Below are 24,276 nucleotides of genomic sequence, written 5' to 3'. Positions count from 1 at the left end.
AACTTGTGAGACATTAAAAACATTTCTTAGGTCTTATAAGAAATTAGGTCTTATAAAAATAGGTCTTATAAAAACAATCTCCCTTCCTATGTCTTATCAAAATGATACAGTAAAGATTTTAAATAGTCCAGTTGTACTTTTTAAGCTTATAGATCCCATATCCATTTCTGTTTCCTGACCTGGTCTACCAAATACCTTACATGTAACTAAATGATTTGCAAAATAATCAAATACCTTTGTGCTATTGTTTGACTTTAGCATATAGATTATAACAAAAGTCAATGGTTCTAAACTCAGTTGCTTAATAGATTCGTCTGGGAAGCTTTAAAAATATATAGCAGTTCTAATTTAATTTTTATTGTGCTGGGGCCTGGGCATTAAATGTTTTTTAATTATTCAAAGTTACTTAATTATGTATTCAGTGTTGTGAAACTCTGCCTTTGTTCTTGAGCCATTTTTGTTGTCATGAGACCACAAAATAAGAGTACATGGAAAAAGGAAATATACAGACTGAGAAGAAAAATCGACAGAGCACCAATATTTATGGCAGTAGCAGAGGCAAAGATACCCATGAGATAGAAAGGAAAATAAATTCCTGAGAGTGATAGAAAAAATAAACAAATAAATAAATGTACTGTTGCTGGAGGGAGTGATCAACTCTGTCAGGTAGTTTTGGTAGGAAGGAACATAGATCTGAAAATTGACCACTAATTTGTCAATTAGGAGATCATTGCTAATTTTAGTATGAATAGTTTTTTTGGGTAGGTACAGAAATCATATTTAAATGGGTTGAGGAGTAAATTTAAAAATTTAGAATTAAGGGAAAGCGAGCATTAACTTTTTTTTTTGAGACTAGGAAGAGAAAGAACAGTCAAAAGCATAAGGCTTTCGGTGTGTGTGTGTCGATTCATTATCATGCCTAGGATAAAGAAGACCTGACCATTTTTACAGACTTACAGAAAAGAGCTTGTATAAGGCACTGAAGTACAAGTCTGATAATTAATGAGTGCGGTTGCAGAGAAAATTGAAAGCAGATAGGATCATGGGTTCAGGTGGAAAGGAAGACATTGAACAGAAGGAAAATGTTTCACTCTGAGACTGGAAATAAGGAGAAAGATGTGAGTGAGGACTCAGAAAATTTTACTGGTGAGGTGTAAAGGTGTTGAGAGAGTTTATACCTTATGAACTCAATCTTTGCAATAAATACGAGGCAAGTCTATTTGCTGAGAGCTGGGGTAAAGAGAGTAGGAATTTTAAGACTAAAGAGAGTTCATTGTTATTGAGAGGAATGAAAAAGTTTGCTGATCAAACATCAGTTACAGGATTGTCAGAAAGCAATGAACATCCAGCCCATGTTGGTGCTTTGAATCTGTAGAAGTTTCAATTTGCATAATTAGGTGATACACACACACACACACACACACACACTCACACACACACACATTCTTAATCATATAGTAGTTCTTAGCCACAACATAAATCACAGGAATTTGACATTTCTCTAGAGAAACCATTACCCTAAACTGTATGACAAGATCCAGAGGGTGACCTATAGAGAACAATGAAAGTGAAACTCTCTAGAATAGCAGCACCATCAGAAATATAGTGTGAGCCACATATCTAATATTAAATTTTCTAGTAGTCACATTTAAAAAGTAGGAAGAAACTGATGAAATTTATTAATATATTTTATTTAACCCAATGCATCCAAAATATTATCATTTTAACATACAATCAATAAGTAATAATATATAACAATAATGAGGCATTTTGCATTCATATTTCATACTGTCTTTGCAATTAGGCTGTGTTTCACACACAGCACATCTCAATTAGAGACAGCTTTGTATCTAATGCTGTATATCATATGTGACTCATGGCTACCACATTGGACAAAGCTGGTCTAGAAATAAAGAAGTCAGGGGATGATGAAGTTGGAGAGAAGATGTGGTCCCTACATAGTTGCTAAAATCTCCTAGAATCTTGATGGAACTTAGGTGTCACACAAGAAGACTGTGAACCTGATATCAAAGAATTTGATGACCTGAAGAAAGGGAGGAAATTTGAATAATCAGGTATGTCCCATGGTCTTTTAGAGGAATATTGAAAAATGAGTTTATTTACAACTGCATAAGTTATCTTCAAGATAATTATTGAGGACATATCTGCACTTCCACGTTTATTACAGAACTATTCACAATAGCTAAGATTGGAATCAAACTAAGTTTATTAACAGATGAACAGATAAAGAAAATGTGGTATCTATATACAATAGAATACTATTCAGCCGGAAAACAGAATAAAATCTTGTCATTTACAACAACGTGGATGGAACTGGAGGATATTATGTTAAGTGAAATAAGTTAGGCAAGGAAAGACAAATATCACATGTCCTCACTCTTTTGGGAGCTCAAACAGTTGATCTCAATAAGGTGGAGAGTAGAATGACGGTTACCAGAGGCTGGGAAGGACAGTGGTGAAGAAAGATTGGTTAACAAGTACAACAATACAGTTAGATAGAAAGAATATGTTCTAGGTTTTGATTGCACAGTAGAGTGACTATAGTTAAAAATAATGTATTGTGTATTTCAAAATAGAAAACAAAATTTGGAATATTCCCAACACCAAGAAATGATAAATGTTTGAGGTGATGGATATTCTACTTACCCTGATTTGTATTCTACTTATATTGTATGCTGGTGTAAAAATATTATAGGTATCCCATAAACACATACAGTTATTATGTATCAATTTAAAAATTGAAAATATATTTATATAGAGTATGAATATATATAAGGAATTTTCAAAATAAATTTTTAAAGTTATTCTTTTGGGAACTAAAGATTACAACTGTTGTTTCATCTAGCTCCAATCACTTCAATATTATAAATTTACCCTTTGCTATAATAAAACCTTTGTGAGAAACTTCAGCTTTTAATTTTAAAATATGCGTCTAAGCATTTCCACACCTCTGGAGGGCTGTGCCACTGCTGTAGACACAACAGCCCCCTGGAAAGGTGTGACTAGGAACACAACTTCCCAGTGAATCAGACACCCAGGCAGCTTCGTCTCCTACTGTCTACCACCAATCAATATATTGTCATTACTTCAAGGGAAAAATAAATGTCATATGGCCACGTATATTTAAAATTGATTTTCAATATATGATTTCATATATTCATTATCTTCCCCAAGAAAGGAATAATCTAAATTCCATAAGTAAAGAATTTCAATTGACTCTGGAAAATAAAAATGAGTCCCTGTTTCTCCAAGCTTACAATAATGATGCCATATTTTTTTGAATGGCTAGATCATGCTGTCAACTAAGAGTTTACCTCCCAGAAAGGCTTTGGTGTGTTTGACTGAATACCACACATGATGGTTTGTATGGACATGTTGCTCATCATTGCACATCTCATGCCAATAATCTGTTCTTGGCTATCTAATCGAAAAGTAAACTAAAAGTTTCCAAACACGTTTCTTAGACTACTGCATCCATGCATTGACCCTATTCAAAACAGTGTGCCAATTCAAAAAACAATGGCTCACTAAAGTTCTATCATCTTTTCCCCCCTCAAAATCCAATTATTGCTGAACTATTTCATTGCCTACTGCTATCAAAAAGAAAATACAACACAAGCACAATAAAAACAACATTAAGACATATTTTTAGGTAGTTACTGGCTTCTGGTTCTTGGCTAGCATATTATGACAAATATAAATTATTATTAACTTAAAACTGGTATTTCACCTTATGGTGTTGCATCTGTGTTTAGCCAAAAAATGCCAGATGGCATTGAGAAACCAATTGCTCACTATGCAAGAACAATGGCATATACATTACACATAAGCCGACAAAGCTCCAGCAGTTATCAAGGAGCCAAAAACTCCTTTAGCCACCTTTGTCAGGCTTTTTCAGTTAATGAATTACAGAACCCTTTGAGTATTCTCTGGGGATTCCTCTCTAAGGATAATCATACTCCCTTAATTATGCAGCCATAGATGAACTCTTTTGCCACTCATCTCCAAGCTTAGAAGACTATAAGCTTTTGGTTCTTGGCTTCAGATCATGTTATCCCTCTGCCTTCATATGGTAGAAGATCATCTCTTCACATCATTTCATGCTGATTAAATGACCGCTGGAACAGCTACCCAAGGAATTCAAGCACATTACAATATTTCAATTTGATTTTTCTGTTCATAATTGATTCTATTTCATGAGGAGTTACACTGTTATTATAGAAGGTAAGTTTTATATTAGCTGGGAAATATTCAGATAACACATTAGAAACACTTTGCATTAAAACAGATTAAAAATTAAATCTGGTAACATAGAATAGATTCTACTATTAAGAATAATGTAGATATGTGCAGCCTATGCCACACCCAGACCCTGAATAAAGAAATATTGACCAACCACTTTGATTTTCCCTGGATTGTTCCAAAGGAACCTTTTTTATTCTTAGAGACCTTCCAACGTTCATTGGAAATCTAACAGCAGCAATGACCACAGGTTCATACAAATTACTTACAACACATGGATTGTCAGATAACACTATTTTTTAACAATAGGTTTTCGTTTACTTAAATTGAGCTTAAAGAATTCTTCAAAGATTTCTGGTTGTGCTGGTGCTATAAACTTATGCTTTAAAATCTCACCATCCCAATCCACATATATAACAATGATAAATAAAATATTAAATGCCAAACCAAAGAGATATAGTTGTACTTTAAACTCACTGTGAACCAGAAACAGAACAGAAACAACCTGGATAGAGGCTTAAGCCATGGACTGCTGGACCCTAGGAAGTTGAATTCCTACGGAGTGACAAGGGCAAAAAATCACCATATGCAGGTTGGGATCCTGGATCCAAGTTCATGGTAGGAAACCTGGGACTGGTCTAGGAGTTTTCCACCCTTGAAAAGAGATAGGAGAAAGCTGTGACTGCTGGTTGTGCCTGTGGCTTTTGAAAGCTGCTGGGGAGGTCAGAAGCTGCCAAACAAGCAGCACCTGCTGATCCAGCAGCTGCCTCTGCAATGTCCCGAGGGTCGCCACGGATAGAAAGCCCACCAGTGGGCACAGGGGTAGATTTTGGAGGAAGGGGTTGGCAAGTAATTTCTACCCAGGAGAAAACTGAAAGTAAATCTTCCATGTACATACAGAAACCTTAACATTAAAGAGAAGCAATAAAATCAATAAAACAAAGTTACATTCACTGGACAAAATGCAAATAACATAGCATCTTAAAATGACTTGAAGGTCTGTCACTAAGCCTTAAGCAGGAAAAGAAAGGAAAATATCCATAAGAAATTATAAAGTACTGGCAGATAGCTATAAATTAAGGTCAAATGAAAATGATAAACACCAGTTAGTAATCTTTCAAATAAAAAATACAGCCATTGCATTAAAGAGCTCAATCAATAGAATAATTCTAGATCTAATCATAAGAAATTAGATAATACCTAAAATTCAACCAAAATGAAGCACATACAGGTAACAAGATAAAAACTCAGAAACTCAGAAAGTTGGAGAAATGGTGTTTAGATGGAAAGCCTCTAGTATAGTTCTAATAAAATTTCGGAAGTAGAGAATAAAGGAAATTGTGAAGAAGAAACTATCCAAGAGATCATGGTTAAGAATTTGCAGAATTGGGAAACACACATACACACGCAAGTTATCAGACTGAAATAGTATCTTGAGAGCAGAATAGAATGAATAAGATCTATACTCAGATATATCACTTTGAAATTGCAGAAATCAAACACAAAAAAGTATTTTGAAAGCTACCAGAGAGAAAAGACAGGTGGCCTCTAAAGGGTTGACAACTTGACTGATAGCAGATTTCTCATCAGTCAGAATATATCTCAAAAAGTAGTCTGAAGCCAAGTTCCTAATCCCAAAAGCATTGAGCAAAAAGTATTGGGGCCCAGGCACATTTCCAGGAGAGCCAGGCACCATGGGTAGTAGTTGAAAGGACAGAAGATTTGAGGTGGTCAAGGAGCCTGGAGTCATGGCTAAACTGAAGAGTAGGCAGATAAGCAGATTTTCTTCAATTAATTCCTCCCACTGTGAACACTGGTGCTCCATAAATGATTAAAGAGAATGCTGGAAGTTCATTTCCAGAGCAGCATTTCCTAAACCTGTTCCATGACACATTGACAAGTGAATAAAACTCTCTGTTAAATAAACAAAAAAGTTCCATTGTCAAATATGTTTGGAAACTGCTGCATGAAACAAAATTTATGCACAACAAAACAAAATCCTCACAACACATTTTCCCAGACCGTTTGCTAAATCAATATGCTGTGTAAATCTTCAGGAAGGATGTTTAGATTGCAGGGTTTTCAAACCATTTTGAACATAGACAGATATTTCCTTAGAAGGGCTAAGGAGATAATCCACAGATCATGCTTTGGAAGGAAAGCGTCTCTAGATCTATCTAGCCTTAATATTTTCCTCTCTATTTTCTGACAGGTCTCTGGAGACACAAAGTAAAGTAAGCAAAAAATTATTCTCCAGTCACTATAAAACCCACCACAAACTACCCACCCTGATGATTACAGGTCGTTTAGTTAAAGTGGAGCCTTACATATGCCAGATTGCCCTGCCATTCAACCACACTTTTGTCCATGCTGCCTTCCAGTTAGCCCTCTTTACCTTCAGCGATTCTGGGAGAAGTTGCTTTTGCAGTTATAAAGGACACTTGTTAGAGGTCTGGTCATTCTTTTTTTTTTTTTTTTTTTTTTTTTTTTTTTTTTTTTTTTGAGACGGAGTCTCGCTCTGTCGCCCAGGCTGGAGTGCAGTGGCCGGATCTCAGCTCACTGCAAGCTCCGCCTCCCGGGTTCACGCCATTCTCCTGCCTCAGCCTCCCGAGTAGCTGGGACTACAGGCGCCTGCCACCTCGCCCAGCTAGTTTTTTTTTTTTTTTTTTTTTTGTATTTTTTAGTAGAGACGGGGTTTCACCGTGTTAGCCAGGATGGTCTCGATCTCCCGACCTCGTGATCCACCCGTCTCGGCCTCCCAAAGTGCTGGGATTACAGGCTTGAGCCACAGCACCCGGCCTCGAGGTCTGGTCATTCTTTACCTATTTTATTGCTTCAGGAACCTGCTGAAAATGTAACTTAGAGCAATCCTAGACTCATGGATTAAGCTGCACACAACCAGGTTCTTTAATAACACTATTTACCATTAATATACAGAGTCCACAAATGATGGGTAATAACTCTGATCCTCTGGTTTGGGGCTTAAGAGATGCTTCCCTTAAGTAAACAATTAAAGCCTTCTTGTAAAGAGTACTGCTGAAAGGAACAGAGCTTTGCATTTGTTATAATCTTAATGGAAAGTAGTGTTTTATATAATGGCACATGTTATATATATGGAGAAAAATATGCTTGATCAGGGTTTCATTCTATAAGCTAGACAGCTCATAAGCTCTAGGACCCTTCCGGGTCCTAGAATGATGACTGCAAATTCCAGGTAGCTACAACAGTCCAAACATCCCCATGTAAGAAATTTTGCAGGAATCTTTTAATAAAAGACTTTATGTAGAAATAAAAAAGATTACACAACAATTATTGAAACCATAATAAAAGGTAAATCTATGTTCACCTTGCTATGTAAGTAACAATAATAACATCTAACATTTACATGGTGCTTACAATGGCATAGGTGTCTAAGCACTTTTGATACCGGAGCCTATGATACAGAGAGGGTGGCCTTAAAGTTGGGACACACAGACAATGGACACTATATTATAAATTGTTTCCAGATCTTGCATTACAGTGTATGACATGTCCAATGTGCTGTGCAAAATTGCAATGAACACGCTGCATTAATTCAGCATTCCTATCAATCTCTGTACATGCCTCTGTGATGTGTTGCCTCAGATGATTTATATTTCTGCTTTTCCACTAAATAACTATGTGCTTTTAGGAAACCCCAGGAGAACTAAATCAGGGGTTCAAAATGTAAAAAAATAGACTATGATAGTATAGTAGCATCTGCTTCTGGATTTTATAGCTATTGTGTATTATCTCCATTTTAAAGATGAGGAAACTGAGGCTCAGAGAAGTTAAGTAACTTGCACAAGGTCATAGATCTAGAAGTGGTGAAGGGATGATTTAAATCAAAGCCATTCTCTGCTAGAGTCCATGCTCTCATTAGAAGAATAAATGAAAAAAAAAACCTATAAATACTTATATAGTAGGTTTGTGATATAAAGTTGTAGTCACTTTGCTGGTCCAGTGCAATTTTTTTGTCTTCTATTTTCCCAATCACATATCTATTTATTTGTGTTCTACCCTGTTGTATAACAGGAGAGTCACTGCTTTGTATCAAGGCCCTTATTTCTTATTGCAAATTTTTCAGACTTTATCAATGCCACTCCTAAGGTTATTCATACTGCAAGATGACTGCTGCAAGTTACTCGTGCAACAGGAATGGCCTTTCTTGCTAACTTCTGTGTCCTGCGACCTTCATTATCTCTGTCTCTCTGTCAGCCATGGTTGTGTGCTTTGCAAGCTGCTACAACAATATTCAATTAATTTTGTATGGAAAGAATAACTTCCAATTGTGTCGACACTGACCAATGACCACGTAAATGTGTGTATAGCATTATACTTCCTTTTAGACACTGTTACATGGCCACAGTGGTTACTATATCTTAGATTTACTGTTCACTTCATGTCTAGTGTCATGTAGACCATTCAACTTATTATATTCATGGATATATACACATACATTTTTGGCAAGTGGAAAGAATGACAAAGGATCACATGTTAGCATGACTTCCTGATTCTATTTTTATTTTCTTAAATGGCAAATCTCTGAATGATCTCTCTCTTAAGAATGATGCCTGAGACCTAAAATAAGTTTTGACGACCCATAGCCTTCAGGATGAAAAGTCAATTTGTTAGGAATCTGCTCTTTAATATGAGAGATTTCTAGTGGGTCCATGCACAATAAGGAGATGATTAAAATTAGCTATTAAATTATTAGTGGTGGACAGTTTTCACAGAAAGATGTCTTAAGGTATTTAGAACCTAAAGGAAATATGAACTGATACAAAGGAGAAAGGAAAGAAGCAAGACAGGAAGGAAGTGAGGAAGAGAGGGAAGATAAAAATTGAAGATTTAGAGGTGAATTGATAAATGTCCTTCTATAAATTGTGTGTTTAGGGGGCAGAGGAGAGGGAATACCGGTTAGAATAACAGAAATTGGTAATATTGTTTTGAATACATCAATATTTTTCATTGGTTTATGAAATTTAATAGCTTTGTCCAGAGGAAATCCACCACTTTGAATAAGAAGAAATGACGGGGCTGGGTCACCTCTGCCAGGGACACGATAGACACATTCCTAATGATCAGGAATGAGTTACAAAAATAGCTAGATCTGGAACCGAAGGAGAGGGAATAGGTATTCTCCAAAGAAGGTAACTGTGCATGCCCAGGTAACCTGTTCCCATAGCTTATTCTTGGATGACAGAGAATCTTAACGGGCTTGAATCCATAATATTTAATGCCATTTCAACCAACATATTTGAACTTTTGAGTGTAATAATTGAACATTTTGAAGCCAATCATTTTTTCAATTCCTAGGGAAAATGCACTCTATTATAGAGCAAAAAGCCACACAAGACCATTCAGTATGTTTCTGAATAAGAAAACTTTTGAGTCTAAAGCATTGGTCTAGTGTCTAAAAAAAAATTTACCTGGAAAGTTTAAAGCAGCTTAAACCCACCTTTTTTTTTTTTTTTCCTACGGTGATAGATTGGAGGATCCTATGAAAAAATACGGAATATTAGAGCTGTAAGGAGCAGCATAACATTTAGGAAATGAGCATATTGCCTCTAAGCACTTATTGTGCTATACCACGTGGCTAATAAAAGAATGGAAAATAATTTAAACCAGAAATCATAACAGTAGTATACTAACTGCCCTTCTGGTTATTGTCATTCTTCTTCTTGCTGTTGTTACTTTTAATTTACATCTGTTCCCCATGTGGTATATGATGTTATATGTTACTTATAATTTTTGCTGTACAGACATTCACATACGGGCTCTGTCTTATTTGATCATACTTTTCATTAAAATGCTTGAGAGAACAATGTCCTCTTGATTTAAACAAAAAATGCTTTGGTTTTACTCATGTGATGTTAAATAAGTCAATTAAGATGTTCTTATTGACTGATTTGCTTTGCTTAATCTATGCTGAAAATCAGAACAGAGCACTAACTGACTATTCAAAATCCTTAGCTTGATGCTGATGATATTCAATTAATATTAGGTCATTCGTATTTTCCAAGAGTACTTCAGAAGTAGAAAATAATTTATTTGAATCTCCCAATCCCCCATCACACGTAAATTAATGGTTTTCTTAATCTTTCACATGATAAATGGAACAATTACATTAAGAGATACACAACCATTCTTGTGCAGTCTCTACCATATCACAGTTTCCATTTTAGGAATGGCGATCATGGAGATGTGTCTGTTTTATTTATGCAGTGCCTCAGATAGCACCATATGCTTGTGGATTCTTAATACATGCTATTTGATGATTGATTTATACACTCCATTTACAAGGTGTTAATGTAAAAGATGGCCAAACTCAGTCTCATGTCTCCCTTAATAGTTTTTACATTTTTCCAGTAATGTATTTTGTAAACAACGCTAAATACTACTTCTAGTTCATCAACAGCTCTTTATGATTAGTTGATATTCTAAGACAACAGAATGTACATGAAATGTACAAATAAATACATTCTGTGTTAGACAATGTACAGATGGTTTTAAATTTTTATGATGAATATATAGACTGCATATTTTTGTAGAATGATTTATTGCAACTAGTCTTGGAGAGCTATTCGGAGATACAGAATAGTGTAACTAAAATTTAATAGAACTTTAAAAAGTAAAAAACTGAAGTAGAAACATTTCATTTCATCAGCACAGCAAAAACTTTGGGACTTTTGTCTAGCACATAATTTCAATGTTCAGCTCATGCACTAGAAATAATCATATATTTTTGGTAACAGAAAAAAATGGAGAGGCCCCATGACAATCAATTGCTGTGTAAACAATTATTTGAAAATGGAACATTTATAAAGCAAATTGGAGTGATATTCAAGGCTTGGCAACGTGGAAGACTAAAAATCACATGAACTTTTGAGTTCATCACACTTATAAACCTAGCTCCATCTCCGATGTTCATATTTGCCATCTATAAAATGCAAAAATTATTACTTACTTCAAAGGGTTAATATATAAAATGAATTCAATTATGTTTATTACACATGAATAGTGAGATTTCAATAGGTTAAGTGAGATATAAATAGGGTTTTAGTAATGGCAGCACTTGTCATTATCCTCTTGATTATGTCTGTTTTCTCTCTTAGATATGTGAAACCATAGAGGAAGGCATGAGGAAAGGATAATGCAGGAAGTTAAATCCCAGGGTAACCAATTTGGAATTTTATTTAAAAGTCAGTAAGAGAATATTAAAAATGTTTGAGGTAGAAAAATCAACCTGATTTTTCAACTTAGCTTTACAATAGTAATTCCCATAAGAACCAGAGGGGTGATTGTTAAAAATGCAGATATGGGGACCTTAGCATGAGAAGTAATGATGAATCAGGTCTGATAGGAGATCCAGATGATTCCTATCATGACATGAAGTCCTAGGGGCGCACTTCATGACATGTCACTTTAGAGAAATTAGTCTAAATGCTATATGAAAGGGTGTTTTAGAAGGGGAGAAACTGAGCACAAGGCGATCACTTAGATATCTGCTACTCAAAATGTGGTTGGTCAACAGCAGCATAGAGGGGACCTGAATGCTCAGTAGAAATACAGAATCTTGAGTCAAACACAAAACCTACTGAATTGGAATCTGCCTTTTAACAAAATGCACAGCTTATTCATTAATATACCAAAGTATGAGATGACTGACCTAAAAAAATTGGTAGTACAGATGGAAGCTAATAAAAGCCTGGAATTGGGCAGTGGTGGAGGGAGAAAAAGGAAGAATGAAAAGATAGAGGATTAAAAGAGAGAGTTTATACTAGTTGACTAGCTACCAACCCAGAAATTCAGGTCAACAAGGCCCCACTCTCCATAAGTCCAGCGGGCCAGGCTCTGTTCATCATTATAGGTTGTTTTCCATAACACCTCTGGGACGCACCCGTGCTTCCTGGGCAGGAACTGGTAGATTTGTAAGAAGGAGTAAATGATTGCCTTGGATTCTCCCTCTGTTGACCCTGAATGGAGCAGACATGGAGTATAGGTTCTCTCCCTAGCAGTCTTAGGAGCAAATTTCAGAACAGCTGCAAAGCAGGCTGACACACTTTCAAATAACCATCTGGCCTCACTTCCCACCCTGATGTGGCATAAACATGGAGATGACGACAGAGGGGGTGTAATCATCAGATTAATCTCAGGAAAGAAGGACTGGAGAATTGAGGATAAATAAGAATTTGGCTAAATTTGGTATGTCGTGTTGGGTCCTTTTAAAAATGCCTTCTGGACACAATAGCTTGCAGAGGGTGACAAAGGTACCCCCCTCTTTTCCTTTGAATCCTTGAGCAATTATCATTTTCCAAATTGAAGAAAGTTGCCCAAGTGCTGGAGGTGCCAGGATATTGTTTCTATGACAATGAAATACATTACTGCCCACTGCGTTGAGCCTAGAAGTTTGTAGCTGCACAGCTGCCTCACTAATTATGTTCCTAATATGACAGAGGGAAAAGTACACTGTAATTTTGATATACAGTAGTTTCGTGAATATAGCATTAGTGCAGAACTTCAGGGGTGCCTGTATAAGCCAGAGAATGAGGCTGCATTAAATATCCAATAACTATCAAGCTAGCAGAGGTGTTCTATTAGCTGAATGGCAGAGCGTGCAATTTAGAAGCTGGAGACTCTGAGTTTTCTCTCAGCAGCAATGTCTAAACATAATTAATCAGTTGCTTCTCACAGTAAGTGACACTAATTAGTTGCACTCTAATTGCCATGTATGGAGTAATGTTACTCCATTCTAAGTGCTCTGTAGAGTAGCGACATGAGATCCTTAATACATTATCACAGATTTCCATGTAATTAAAGTTCTTTCCAATGGTGTGAAAGGAAAATATTGTAGGCTATTTCACCAGGAATCAATAAATAACTGATAGTGCCACTATTAGGAAATAGAGTGATTGAACTCCTTCCTTATCATTAGCATTATGTGGTTAGAACTGTGTATATTGTGTGTATATTGGAAGTGCCAAACCTTGGAATTAAATAATATGTCCTTTGCTAGCTATGTTCTTGCTAGAAGGCTTTCTCTCCCAAAGGAAATTATTCTTAGTTGTTCTGAATTTTATTAAATTTCTGGAATCAGACAGAGAATTGACTTGATCTGACAAATAAAGAAAAGGGAAATATTAACTTCCAATCTGACTTCACTTTAGTTTTTTGCTTTTGTCTGGTTTTATTCTTTATCCTGTATGTCATATTTTCCTCCCTGGTAAAAGATTAGCTTATGCTCTTATATATTTGACATTTTTTTTTATGCTAAAGTACTTGAGTTGTTTGAGCTTCTTTTTAGAGGCGCCTTCCAAGCATTTGTGATTCTAGAAAACTGTTCTTTAAAAATGATTTTAAACTATTGTGGAAAAGAGAAAATGTTCTTGGGCTCTTATTCAGTTGAAATTCTATAAGATAAAGAAAACCATAGGAAATCGAAAGAAAGAAATGTGACAGAGCTGATATAATAGCCAAGAAAAATAAGCCTCTCTTTATAAATGCATTAGACTATTACAAATGAGAGTAGGAATTCGAAATTGTATAACCTTAACTCACCATTTCTTCTTTTCTGACTTCCTTAGTCATATGTATTTTAATTATTCTGATTTTGTATGGATTCTACTTTTCCTTTCTTTGGAATTATTATTTTTTCATTATATGATTCATGTTGAGGAGATCTTTGTTTCTCCTGGGAGCACATTTATCCTTTAGTGACTGTTTTGACTCTGGTGTTTAGCAGCTTTTTCTTTAAAGATAATTCTCTCTGTCTCTTTCTGTATTTGCTAAGTCATTTTGGAGGTTTTTACAACTTTTCTTCACTGCTGAGGTTTACATTATGCAAAACTTTAAGTTTCCTCCACAAAAACATATGCCAAGATCAATCACATACACTGTAGACATAAGACACATTTCTCATCCTCCTAGGCATCAGCTATAATGTTGATGTCATTTAAAAATATGTCACACAATTTATGTTGTAATGGGGCATGGGAGTGGTGATGGTGATGGCAGGATAAGAGGATGGTGAGAAAAGAGGGCATTTTTCTAGGTGAAGCCATTAGCATGAGCACACACAATACTGGCAGTGATTACAAAAGGGCACAAAATGAGCTTTGCTGTAAATATATTCAATTAATAATAGAAATATGAACAGCTGGAAACAGATGCCTGAAGACACAAAAGCATGAGACATATTCGAAAACAGTATTACATATTTAAAAAGGAAATACTTAAAGTTAATTTTGGTTTATAAATGTTAATTAATAATAAGACTATGAACAGCTGGAAACTTTGTCTTTCCCCCCTGTATTTTCAATGATTTTTTTCTCTTTTAAAAAGATTTTCAAAAATTAAATTTGCAAGGTTTTCAGTCATCTGTGTTTCTAATGAAGAGAAGTAAAACAAAAGTGCCCAATAAACAAACTTTTACAAACCTCAGGAAATCCTTATAGGGAAATATCCTTATATTAGGCCATATTTGTTTTACCTCTCTTCATACAGGGATAGAAACTAGGCAGAATTGTGAGTCTTGGGCAGGATTGAGAAGTTTTACGATAGACTTTATAGTATGTGTTTATGATTGAACCATGTACATGTATTAACTATTCAAAAAATAGATGAAAAATTCATTGATATTATACAATATGCAATGCAAAGGAGAGAATGTGTTAAGGAAAGAAAGTTTTAATTCAGTTGTAAATAATAATAACAGCAAGACTCTTTGGATGAGTCAAAGTGGTTTCCTGAAGGAGCTTGCCTGGGACCTTGTTAGTGCTAGAATCTTCTTGACCATGTTTTCCCCATCTTGGTGGAGTGGCTGTTAGAGCCCAGAAAGGAGATGGAGGATGTGAACGAAGCCAGGCCATCCTAGGTGGAGAAAGAAGTGTCCCAGGATTGAGGCCTCTAAAAGTAAGAGTCTCTGCTCCACAAAATAGAAAGCAGAGCTGTTTTGTGTGTTTGTTTTGTTTTACTAAGCTCTGTGATACCTCTTAGAAACTTCTAAACCAGTTAGTTTAGTATGGAACTAGATGAAACTGATTCATTTACAATGATGGTGACCCCTGTATTTATTTTCATGCTCAAAGCCTAGTTAAATCTGGGTCACCAGTTACTAACATGATCTGTGGCAGCACACAGGAGAGAACAAATTAATCACAGACCTTAATAGGTCTCAGGATCAGAAAAAGTCCAGAAGCAAAGTCTGAAGCTTCTCAAAGAGATTTTCATTTTCTTTGTGCAATGAAGATTTCTTTACCAGGAAGGCAGAGATGATTCAGTTGGGGCAATCTGCTTATTTCTATTTGACCAAACAAGGAGTGTGTGTATGTGAGGGGGTCTTGTTTTCCTTTTTCTTTCAAATGCTCTTCATTTGCTCCCTTCCATGAAACTTGCATCCAAATCCTGGTGTTGTATCCTTCTTGGAAAGTGATCTCATCTTATGAGTCACTTTTGCAACTACTTGATTTGGACATGGTTTTCTTATTGCAGATGTGTGGGAATCCCTCAAGTTTTCCAGCCATAATCTCCTCAAAGGAGAGCAATGTTATCACCCCAACCCCAAAAGTGTGGAATAATAATTTATATGTACATGCATATCTTCAGGGCATATTATTGGCTCTCGATAAAAGGCAAATAGTGATGATAAGCCTTGAAGTTTGCCTTTCAAAGATAGCAGACAGCAAACTACGTGAGCCATTTTGCAAACAGATTCAAAAGATGAAGTTCTGAACTTTCATTTCCTGTCTGTTGGGTTTCTTTGAAGTGGGAGTTAACCCTGACATGAAACAGCTCCAGAAACTGAGCTATGCCCAGTTGTTTTTGGCCTGATAATTTGACCCTCAGTGATGACTCCCACACATAACTGGGTGTCTTTAATGACTCACTCTTCTCCTCTTAGAAATAGGTCTCCAGACATTTGTGCATTTCCCAGTCTCTGTGTTACAGCATCTCTGGAAGAACAAAAGAATAGCTTACTTTAACAAATGAAATCAAATGAATTGTCTGCTCCCTCTCTAAATCAAGCCTTTTTTTTTTTTTTTCAACAGAACCTTCCCTACCTTCTTTGTTCTTGTTTGTAGTAGAGCTCTTCTAATTAAAAATCTTATATTAAATGAAATAAATAACTCATCTCCTGGGTGGCAAAAGAATGAAGGAAGATTTTGCCTGAGTAACCTAGGAAGAGTAATTCAAAGCTGTTTTTCATTTTTATTGAGGGAAGAATAAGAAAAAAATGATTTTGTTTGTGAAAACCGTGGAATTTGGTAAAATGCATTTAACATGAAGACTGAAATCTGTTTTTACGCAGCCTCATTGAGAACTGAGGTACTGGGGTGGGGATGGAGTGCTGATTTGAAAAGAATCCCAAAACTGCCTTTTTAAAATTTTGCCACAAACACTAGTCTCTAAAAATTCTAATTGTCTCCCGCTTGAAAAAGACCAACCTTCAAAAGTACAACATGATCTTTAGAGAGGACTTATGTTGTGTAAATTATTTTAAATTAGGGTCAAAGTGATTTCGTCCTGGAGAACTAAATGACTCCTTTTTGAAATCAATTTTTATTTTCTTCTGCCATTATCAAAGAGTGAATTTTTAATATAAAAAAGTCAATAAATGTAAAGCTTATATATTAAAGTTATATTTCTACTATGTGCACCAGGAGCTCCATCTTCCCATTTCAGTTTAAAATGCCTAAAACAGATATATTATTTTTAAAATGTCCATAGTTTTCCTTTTTTTTTTTTAACAACCATACTGACTTTATGGAACTTTTCTTTTTTTATGTGTATGCTTTATTCTATTTGGCATCAGATAAGAAAATATTACTTACATTTTTATAAGTAAAGAAATTCAGTTTCTCAAGACACAGTTTCTATATAATCAAATAAATAAAGTCTAGTGGTCCTATAAAATCTCTACAAATGCTCCAATTCTACAGTGTTCTGTGCCTTTGGCCACTGAGCCTGCATAAATATTTAAAGGATTCTTCTCCCAGATGGAATATTGGATTTAATGTGGCAGTTGTTATTTTGCTATATGCTTATTAATATATAATCTTTGAATGCACACACTTTTTCTCTCATCAATTGATATGTTTTATGTTTGTTTCCCCAATAAGATGATAGATCCCTGAGGTCAAAAGGCCATTGCTTATACTTCTTTCTCTTAGAGAATGTGATATAATGTTGAATAGTAGAAATTGAATAAATACAAAATCAGAATACCTCATGCTCAATCCCTGATTCTGCCCCTTGCTACTATTCAGGTTCTTTGAGTATTCCTTTAAAATAAGAGTGCATATCTATCTCACAGGGTTGATGAGGCCTGTGTGTAATGGCTTTGTGAACTTTAAAGTTCTATACAAATATTTGGTTGACCCTCAAAGGGTGAGTACTGGTCAGCCAGATGAAAGCTTTGGAGATGGAGAGGAGAGAAAGCCAGGCAGCACATGAAAGAGAGGGAAGGGGACCAACTTTGGTTCACAGTCCTTAGTGTTTTCTAGGCAGTTCCTTCAGAGCTAAGTCATTCTCTGATGTTCATGCTGCTCCTCTGGCCTCAGCTTGAAATAACATCTCTTTGTCTCCATGGGCCAATGCCACTGGCAGGTTACTGTCGGTCAGTCTCCTCAGTAAGTTTTCAGGCTCAATGCTTTGCAACCATGCATGACTCCTTCTTGACTCTTCTCCATCCTCATGCATAAGCAGTGCTGTTGCTCATTGCTCATTTGAAAATTGTTCACAGCCATTCCTTCCTTTCTTTTCTCATAGTCGCCATCTGAGTCCCAGCTCTTGTTCCTTTGTATAGAGAATGAGAGAGACTCCAGAGGACCAGAGATAGGCAGGTGTCCTCCAGATAAGTAGAAAGGTTCAGAAACAATAGTTTGGTGACTTTATTTTATTGCAATTCTGCCCCATAGTTTTTAGCATTTATTATTTGAAAATTAGTCAGTAACCACTTAAAAGGAGATATGATCTCATTTACTTCCTAACATTACAGGGCCGGCCGTGCGTGAAATGCTGTGGGTACCATGTGTGAACTCAGCATTTGGCAGGAGTCATTCTCTCAAACCACATGACTTGAACATCTACTGTGTGTTTGGGGGATATAGAGATATAAATACGGTACATTCTTCATGCTTAATACGCTCATAGTCTAATGAAAGAGGCAGCTACATAATGTGTAATATGGCACAGATGAATATAATGTAATAAGAACAGTTAAGAATGGGCAGGTGATGTTGCAGGTTCCCAGGAGAGGAACAGCTTACACTGCTGGGGCCAAGAGATCAGGGAAGACTTTCTGGTAAAGAGGATGCCTAAAGAGAGTATAAGTTTATCAGAGGATTGATGTTGATGGGGAGAGGGTATTCCAGCCAGAGGAGAGGGCATGAGCAAAACGCAAGGAGACAGGACGCGTTCTGGTGTATGCATATGAACTACAAGCAATTTCGTGTTCCTGGATTGCACAGCTCCCACACGGTATGACAGGTTTGGGGGACAGGAAAGAACTTACTTCTTTCATAATGTTCTGAAATCAAGATGGGAAGACATATGGTGACAAGTGAGGAAAATAGAATGGATTAGTAACTGTAGGAAACCTCTGTCCAAAGATGGAGAGGCAAATATGAAATATGAAACAGGATAGATTTTAGCTCTATAAATTTGTACATTAAATCAACAATGATTTACTAAGCACCTAACATGTACTAGACCTGCAATTAAAATGGTTTTGAAGAAAGAATCCTTGCCCTCAAGGATTTTGCTGTCTGATGAGAAGCCTGCTCAATATAGTTTTGGCAGTGATTTAAATTGAACTATTGAATGCAGTAATGTAGAACTGGAAGAAGTAATTTCTACGACGGAGCAGACCCAGCATTCTCCCAATGCCCTGATGGTTTGCACTGAAAGGGTGACTCCAACCAGGTACTTAATAATAGCATGTATTGGCCATTTCCAACCAATGGAGTACTGATTTTGATATGGAGGATGATCTTTCCACCAAAATATTAGGGCCTAGAGAACGCCTCTATTCTTATGAAAGATACACACAAAACAACAATTATACAGCATTCGGAGAGGAAGTGAATGCTAGAACTACATGGTACAATGGGAGAAAGAAACCAGGCTTGGGTAACATAACACACATAGCATAAGAATGGTGACCATTTTATCTGAGCTAGAAAATATGACATGATTTCTAGTTTAGCGTGGCAGATTGAAACTATTTATTTTAGTCCCTGGGGAAACCCTGTTAAATAATAATCAAGTGATAAACCAGGGAGACAGAAACAGTAGTACCTTCAAGAACCATTTGCTATTTAAATTATATCCACGATATTTAAATGAAAGCTAACTTACAAACACGCATATAAGAATATGGCCAGATACATTATATTCTTTCTTCCCTCATTTCTTACCTTTCTGCATGCAGTAGGATTTCTTTCAAAAGCTTCATTAGTAAATGATAGGTTGGATATACAAGCCAGATAAGCTTGTTTTTCTCCCATTTTCATTACTAAAATTTAATGATTAATATTTAATATTAATTAAATATATATTATCATTTAACCATGAAAATGTTTCAAATTCCTCCAATATTTACATCTCCCTACATATAGATATACATAAATATATCTGTGTATGTTTACACATTTTAATATATTTAGCATGAGTGCATTTTATTTTGATTGATATGATGTGAGCAAGGCACTGGAATCCGATATATAACACAGCCCTTGGGTTATTTCTGTGTAGGTGGTCTGTATTACTGAATGGGAGAAATACTGCTTAGGAATTACACCCTAAAGGTGAACTTGTTCCAAGATGAGTCAATAGCCACAATTTTTTGTTATCTATTTGTTTATTCATGTACTGTTGCAGCATAAGTAATATATAAAATGCACAAACCTTAAATTTACAGGTTGATCAGTTTTGGTAACTATATAGCCCCACAAAACTACCAGTAAATAAAAACACAGGCTATTTTATATCACCCAAGAAAATTCCAGCATGTTCCTTTGCAGTCACTGCATTGCACAACTGCCACTACCACTTTCTGATTTTATCAGCAAAGATTAATTTTGCCTGCTCTTGGGCATAATGTAAATGAAATCATAGTTTGTATTCTTTTTTGTCTAGCATCTTAATGGTTTTGAGATTCATCCATGTCATGGCAAGTAGCATTTTTATTTTGTTTCCAAAATTTTCTAGTTATTTGTTTTTAAAAATCATTTTCCATGTTTACACTCTACTTAGCTCCCACTTATGAGTGAGAACATGTGGTATTTGCCTTTCTGTGTCTGGCTTGTTTCACTTAAGATAATGGCCTCCAGTTCCATCCATGTTGTTGCAAAAGACATGATTTCATTCTTTCTTATGGCTAAATAGTATTTCATGGTGTATGTATATATAAAGGGGTTATACACACAGATACACACACACACACACGATGGAATACTATTGTAAACACAATTCTTTATGCACTCATCTATTGATGGACAGTTAGGTTGATTTCATCTCTTTGCTATTGTGAATAGTGCTGCTATAAACATACTAGTGGAGGTATCTTTTTGATGGAATGATTTATTTTTCTTTGGGTATATACCCAGTAGTGGGATTGCTGGATTGAATGGTAGTTTTCTCTTTTCCTACTTTCACAATACATTTTGGTATATATTGTGACTTGTTGAATGGCCTAACATGTGGTCTATCTTGGTGAATGTTCTGTGCTCTTGAAAAGAACTGTATTCTGTGGTTACTGCATGTAGTACTCTGTAAAAGTCAATTAGTCATGTTAGTTAATAGTGTTGTTCCAATATGCTATATCCATATTTATTGTCTATCTGTTCTATCAATTTTTGAAACTGAGTGTCAAAACCCTCTCCTATGATTATGGTTTCACATGTATCTTCCTTTATTTTTGTTATTTTTAAATCAAATATTTGATCTCTTCTTAGGTGCACACATATTTAAAATTGTTAGAGAACAATTGGAGAAAACATTCTTAAGGGAATTAACTTTCTATAATCATGAAGTGTTTCCATTTAAGAAGTAATCAAATATAATATCTGATAATACATCTTGATTTGAATTTCATTTTGTCAGATATAAATGTAGCTATACATATACATAATATGTATATATATGATATAGCTATATATATCTTATGTTTTTTGTTTGCACAGTATGTCACTTCCCATCATTTTATTTTCATCATGTCTAAGTCTACCTAATTAAAGTGCACTACTTTTAGACAGTATATGGTTGAGTTGGGCTTTTCATATGCAGTCTAATTTCTGTCTTTTAAATGGATGGTGGGGGTTGTTTTATGTAATGTAATTATTGCTATGATTGAGTTTAAGACTAGCAATTTGTTATTTGTTTCTATTTGTCTCTTCTTTATTTTTCTGCTTTACTGTTGATCAATTAAACATGTTTCATTCCATTTTATCTTCTCTATTGACTTTCTAGCTATATCTCTTTGTATTTTTTACCAGTATTTTAGATATTAAATATGCATGTATGTCACAGTTTACCTTCTAAGAATATCCTGTTTTTTGAACAAGGCAAGAATTTTATAATGGTATAATTTCATTTACCTCCACCTCTGGACCTTTGTTCTATTTGGTTATTTATTCTACATCTACTATGTTATCAACCTAAAAATATATTCTTTTTTCTTAAAAGAGTTAATAGTTTTAAAAAGCAATTAACTGCACACACACACATATAATGTAGATAATAAAAATGATCTTTTATATTTAGCCACATATTTACACTTTACAATGCTCTTCATTCCTTCCTGCAGATCCACTCATCCATCTGCTATCATTCACCTACTGCCTAAAGCCTTTATTTTAGTGTAGGACTGCTAGAGACAGACTCAGCTTCCTTTTTACTGGGTATAGAATTGTAAGTTAACAGATTTTTGTTAAGCAATTTAAAAATTTTATTCTGTTGTTGTCTGGCCTTCATTGTATTTAATGAAAAACTAGCCACAATTCTTATTCTTATTCCCCTAAATGTAATGTATTTTTCTTCTCTGGATGCTTTTAAGATTTTTCTCCTTGCCTATCATTATCAGAAGTATGAGGAGTGTCTAAATGTGATTTTGCTTGTATTTTTACTGTTTTGAATTTGGCTGAGCTTTATGAATCTCCAGGTTGATTTGTTTCAATTTTGGAAATTCTTAAGACTTTTCTCTTCAAATATTCTAAACCATCCATTCTCTTCTTTCCTTCTTGGTCACCAATTATACAAGGTTAGACAACTTGATATGGACCCAGAAAACTCAGATGAAAATTTCAAGTTGTTTTCCCTATTTTTTTCTCTTTTAGTTTTAATTTAAAACATTTCCATTGACCCATTTTAAGTTTACTAATCAATTTTTTTTTTTTTTTTTTTTGCTGTGTCCAGTCTCTGCTAAGCACAGTCAGTGAATTCTTCGATTCCAGTATTGTACTTTTTCAGTGCTAGAATTTCCATTTGGCTATCTTTTTATAGATTCCATGTTTTTCTGGTGAAATTCTCAGTGTGTTTCCACATGTTGCCTATCTTTTCTAGTAGACCTTTTCACATATTCATTGTAGTTATGTTAAAGCTCCTATCTGTTCACTGCAACATCTGGGTCAACTGTGGTTTATGTCTGTTGAATGTTTTTTCCATTGGGTAACATTGTCCTGCTTTATGTCTCATAATTTTTCATTGTATCCCAGACTTCGTGTGAAAACGTACTCTGGACACTGAAGTGCATACTATTTATTGCTAGAAAATAGTATTCCTTCCATTATCAGGCTGTGATGGTGAGAGGTTGAGACAACTTAATCATTAATTCAGTTGGTCTGGGTTTTGTTATGGCTTTAATTAGATTCAGATTATCTCCGGGTTTAAAAGTCTTAAAGATGAGATCTGTAGGTCTTGAGATCTGTGCACCAGCAAGACTCTAAAGACCTCTCTATACTTTACAGCCTAGCGATCATCATTATTTTTATTTATTTATTTATTTATTTATTTATTTATTTTGATACAGGGTCTCACTCTGTTGCCCAGGCTGGAGTGCAGTGACACCATGTTGGCTCACTGCAACTTCCACCTCCCAGGCTCAAGTGACTCTCCCATCTCAGCCTCCCAGGTAGCTGGGACTACAGGCATGTGCCACCATCCCTGGCTAGTTTTTGTGTCTTTTGGGGTAGAGGCAGGGTTTCACCATGTTGCCCAGGCTAGTCTCAAATTTCTGAGCTCAAGCTCAGGCCAATGCCTCGGCCTCCCAAAGTGCTGGGATTGCAGGCGTGAGCCACTGTGCCCAACCCTAGCTATCATCATTCTTACCTGCAAGGTATCTCTTTCTGCTTTATAATCCAGCAGATAGCTTTGCAGTTTCTAGGAAGCTTTCTTTGCACCTCTGCCCTCCCCTCGTCCACTTACTTTCTGCACTTCAAGAGATCTCCCTATATCTATCTGCTCTTTGCTGTGTTCCATCTGGTGAAGGCCTGGTGCCCTCTGGGCATGAAGATGGGATCTATCGCAGTTTTCCTGCCCTGATCTTGTCTTCACTGGGCCACTGCCATGTACTTAGTGAAGCCTTTTGTACCCCTGAGAGATCTGTCTTGGCTTTCCTGCCCTACCCTCATCCTTTGATGGGCTACTGGGAAACAATCTGTAAAAGCTCTGAGTGTTTTGGGAGAGTCGTCCTGTAAGCTCTGCTGCCCTGATCCCAGCCCTTTTCAGACTACTCTCTGTCACTTGATGAAGGGTTCATGCACCTTGGAGGTTATTTTCTCAGTCCTTTTCCCTTGCCCCCAGCCTTTGATATGCTGCTGTCGTGCACTATGTGAAGGCACCACAGGAAAATATTGAAAGATGAGTGCGAATTCACTCTGTGATTCTTGCACCTTGGGATTCCAGTACATCATGTCAATACATATATGACCATGAAAACTTTGTTTAAAATTTTCCTGATTTCTTTTTCTCTCAATCTGTGACAGGTTTGGTCCT

General features: G+C 35.8%; 2 protein-coding genes across 2 annotated transcripts in view; both read left to right on the top strand.

The window, feature by feature from the left end:
* YAF2 (YY1 associated factor 2) overlaps positions 1 to 24,276 on the top strand; it is a 1,232,548-nt gene that overhangs the window by 139,229 nt on the left and 1,069,043 nt on the right. The gene's annotated exons all lie outside the window — the stretch shown is intronic.
* The window catches only part of LOC126931320 (60S ribosomal protein L12-like), a 706,093-nt gene continuing 703,415 nt past the window's right edge, over positions 21,599 to 24,276 (top strand). Inside the window, exon 1 of the mRNA XM_050749429.1 lies at positions 21,599 to 21,602. The gene's annotated coding sequence lies outside the window, so the exon portion shown is untranslated. The remainder of the gene's footprint in view (positions 21,603 to 24,276) is intronic.

The sequence above is a fragment of the Macaca thibetana genome, chromosome 11 (genome assembly GCF_024542745.1).
Source record: "Macaca thibetana thibetana isolate TM-01 chromosome 11, ASM2454274v1, whole genome shotgun sequence".
NCBI lineage: Eukaryota > Metazoa > Chordata > Mammalia > Primates > Cercopithecidae > Macaca > Macaca thibetana.
Note: the sequence above shows the minus strand (reverse complement) of the source record. Positions and strands in the feature narration are given on the sequence as shown.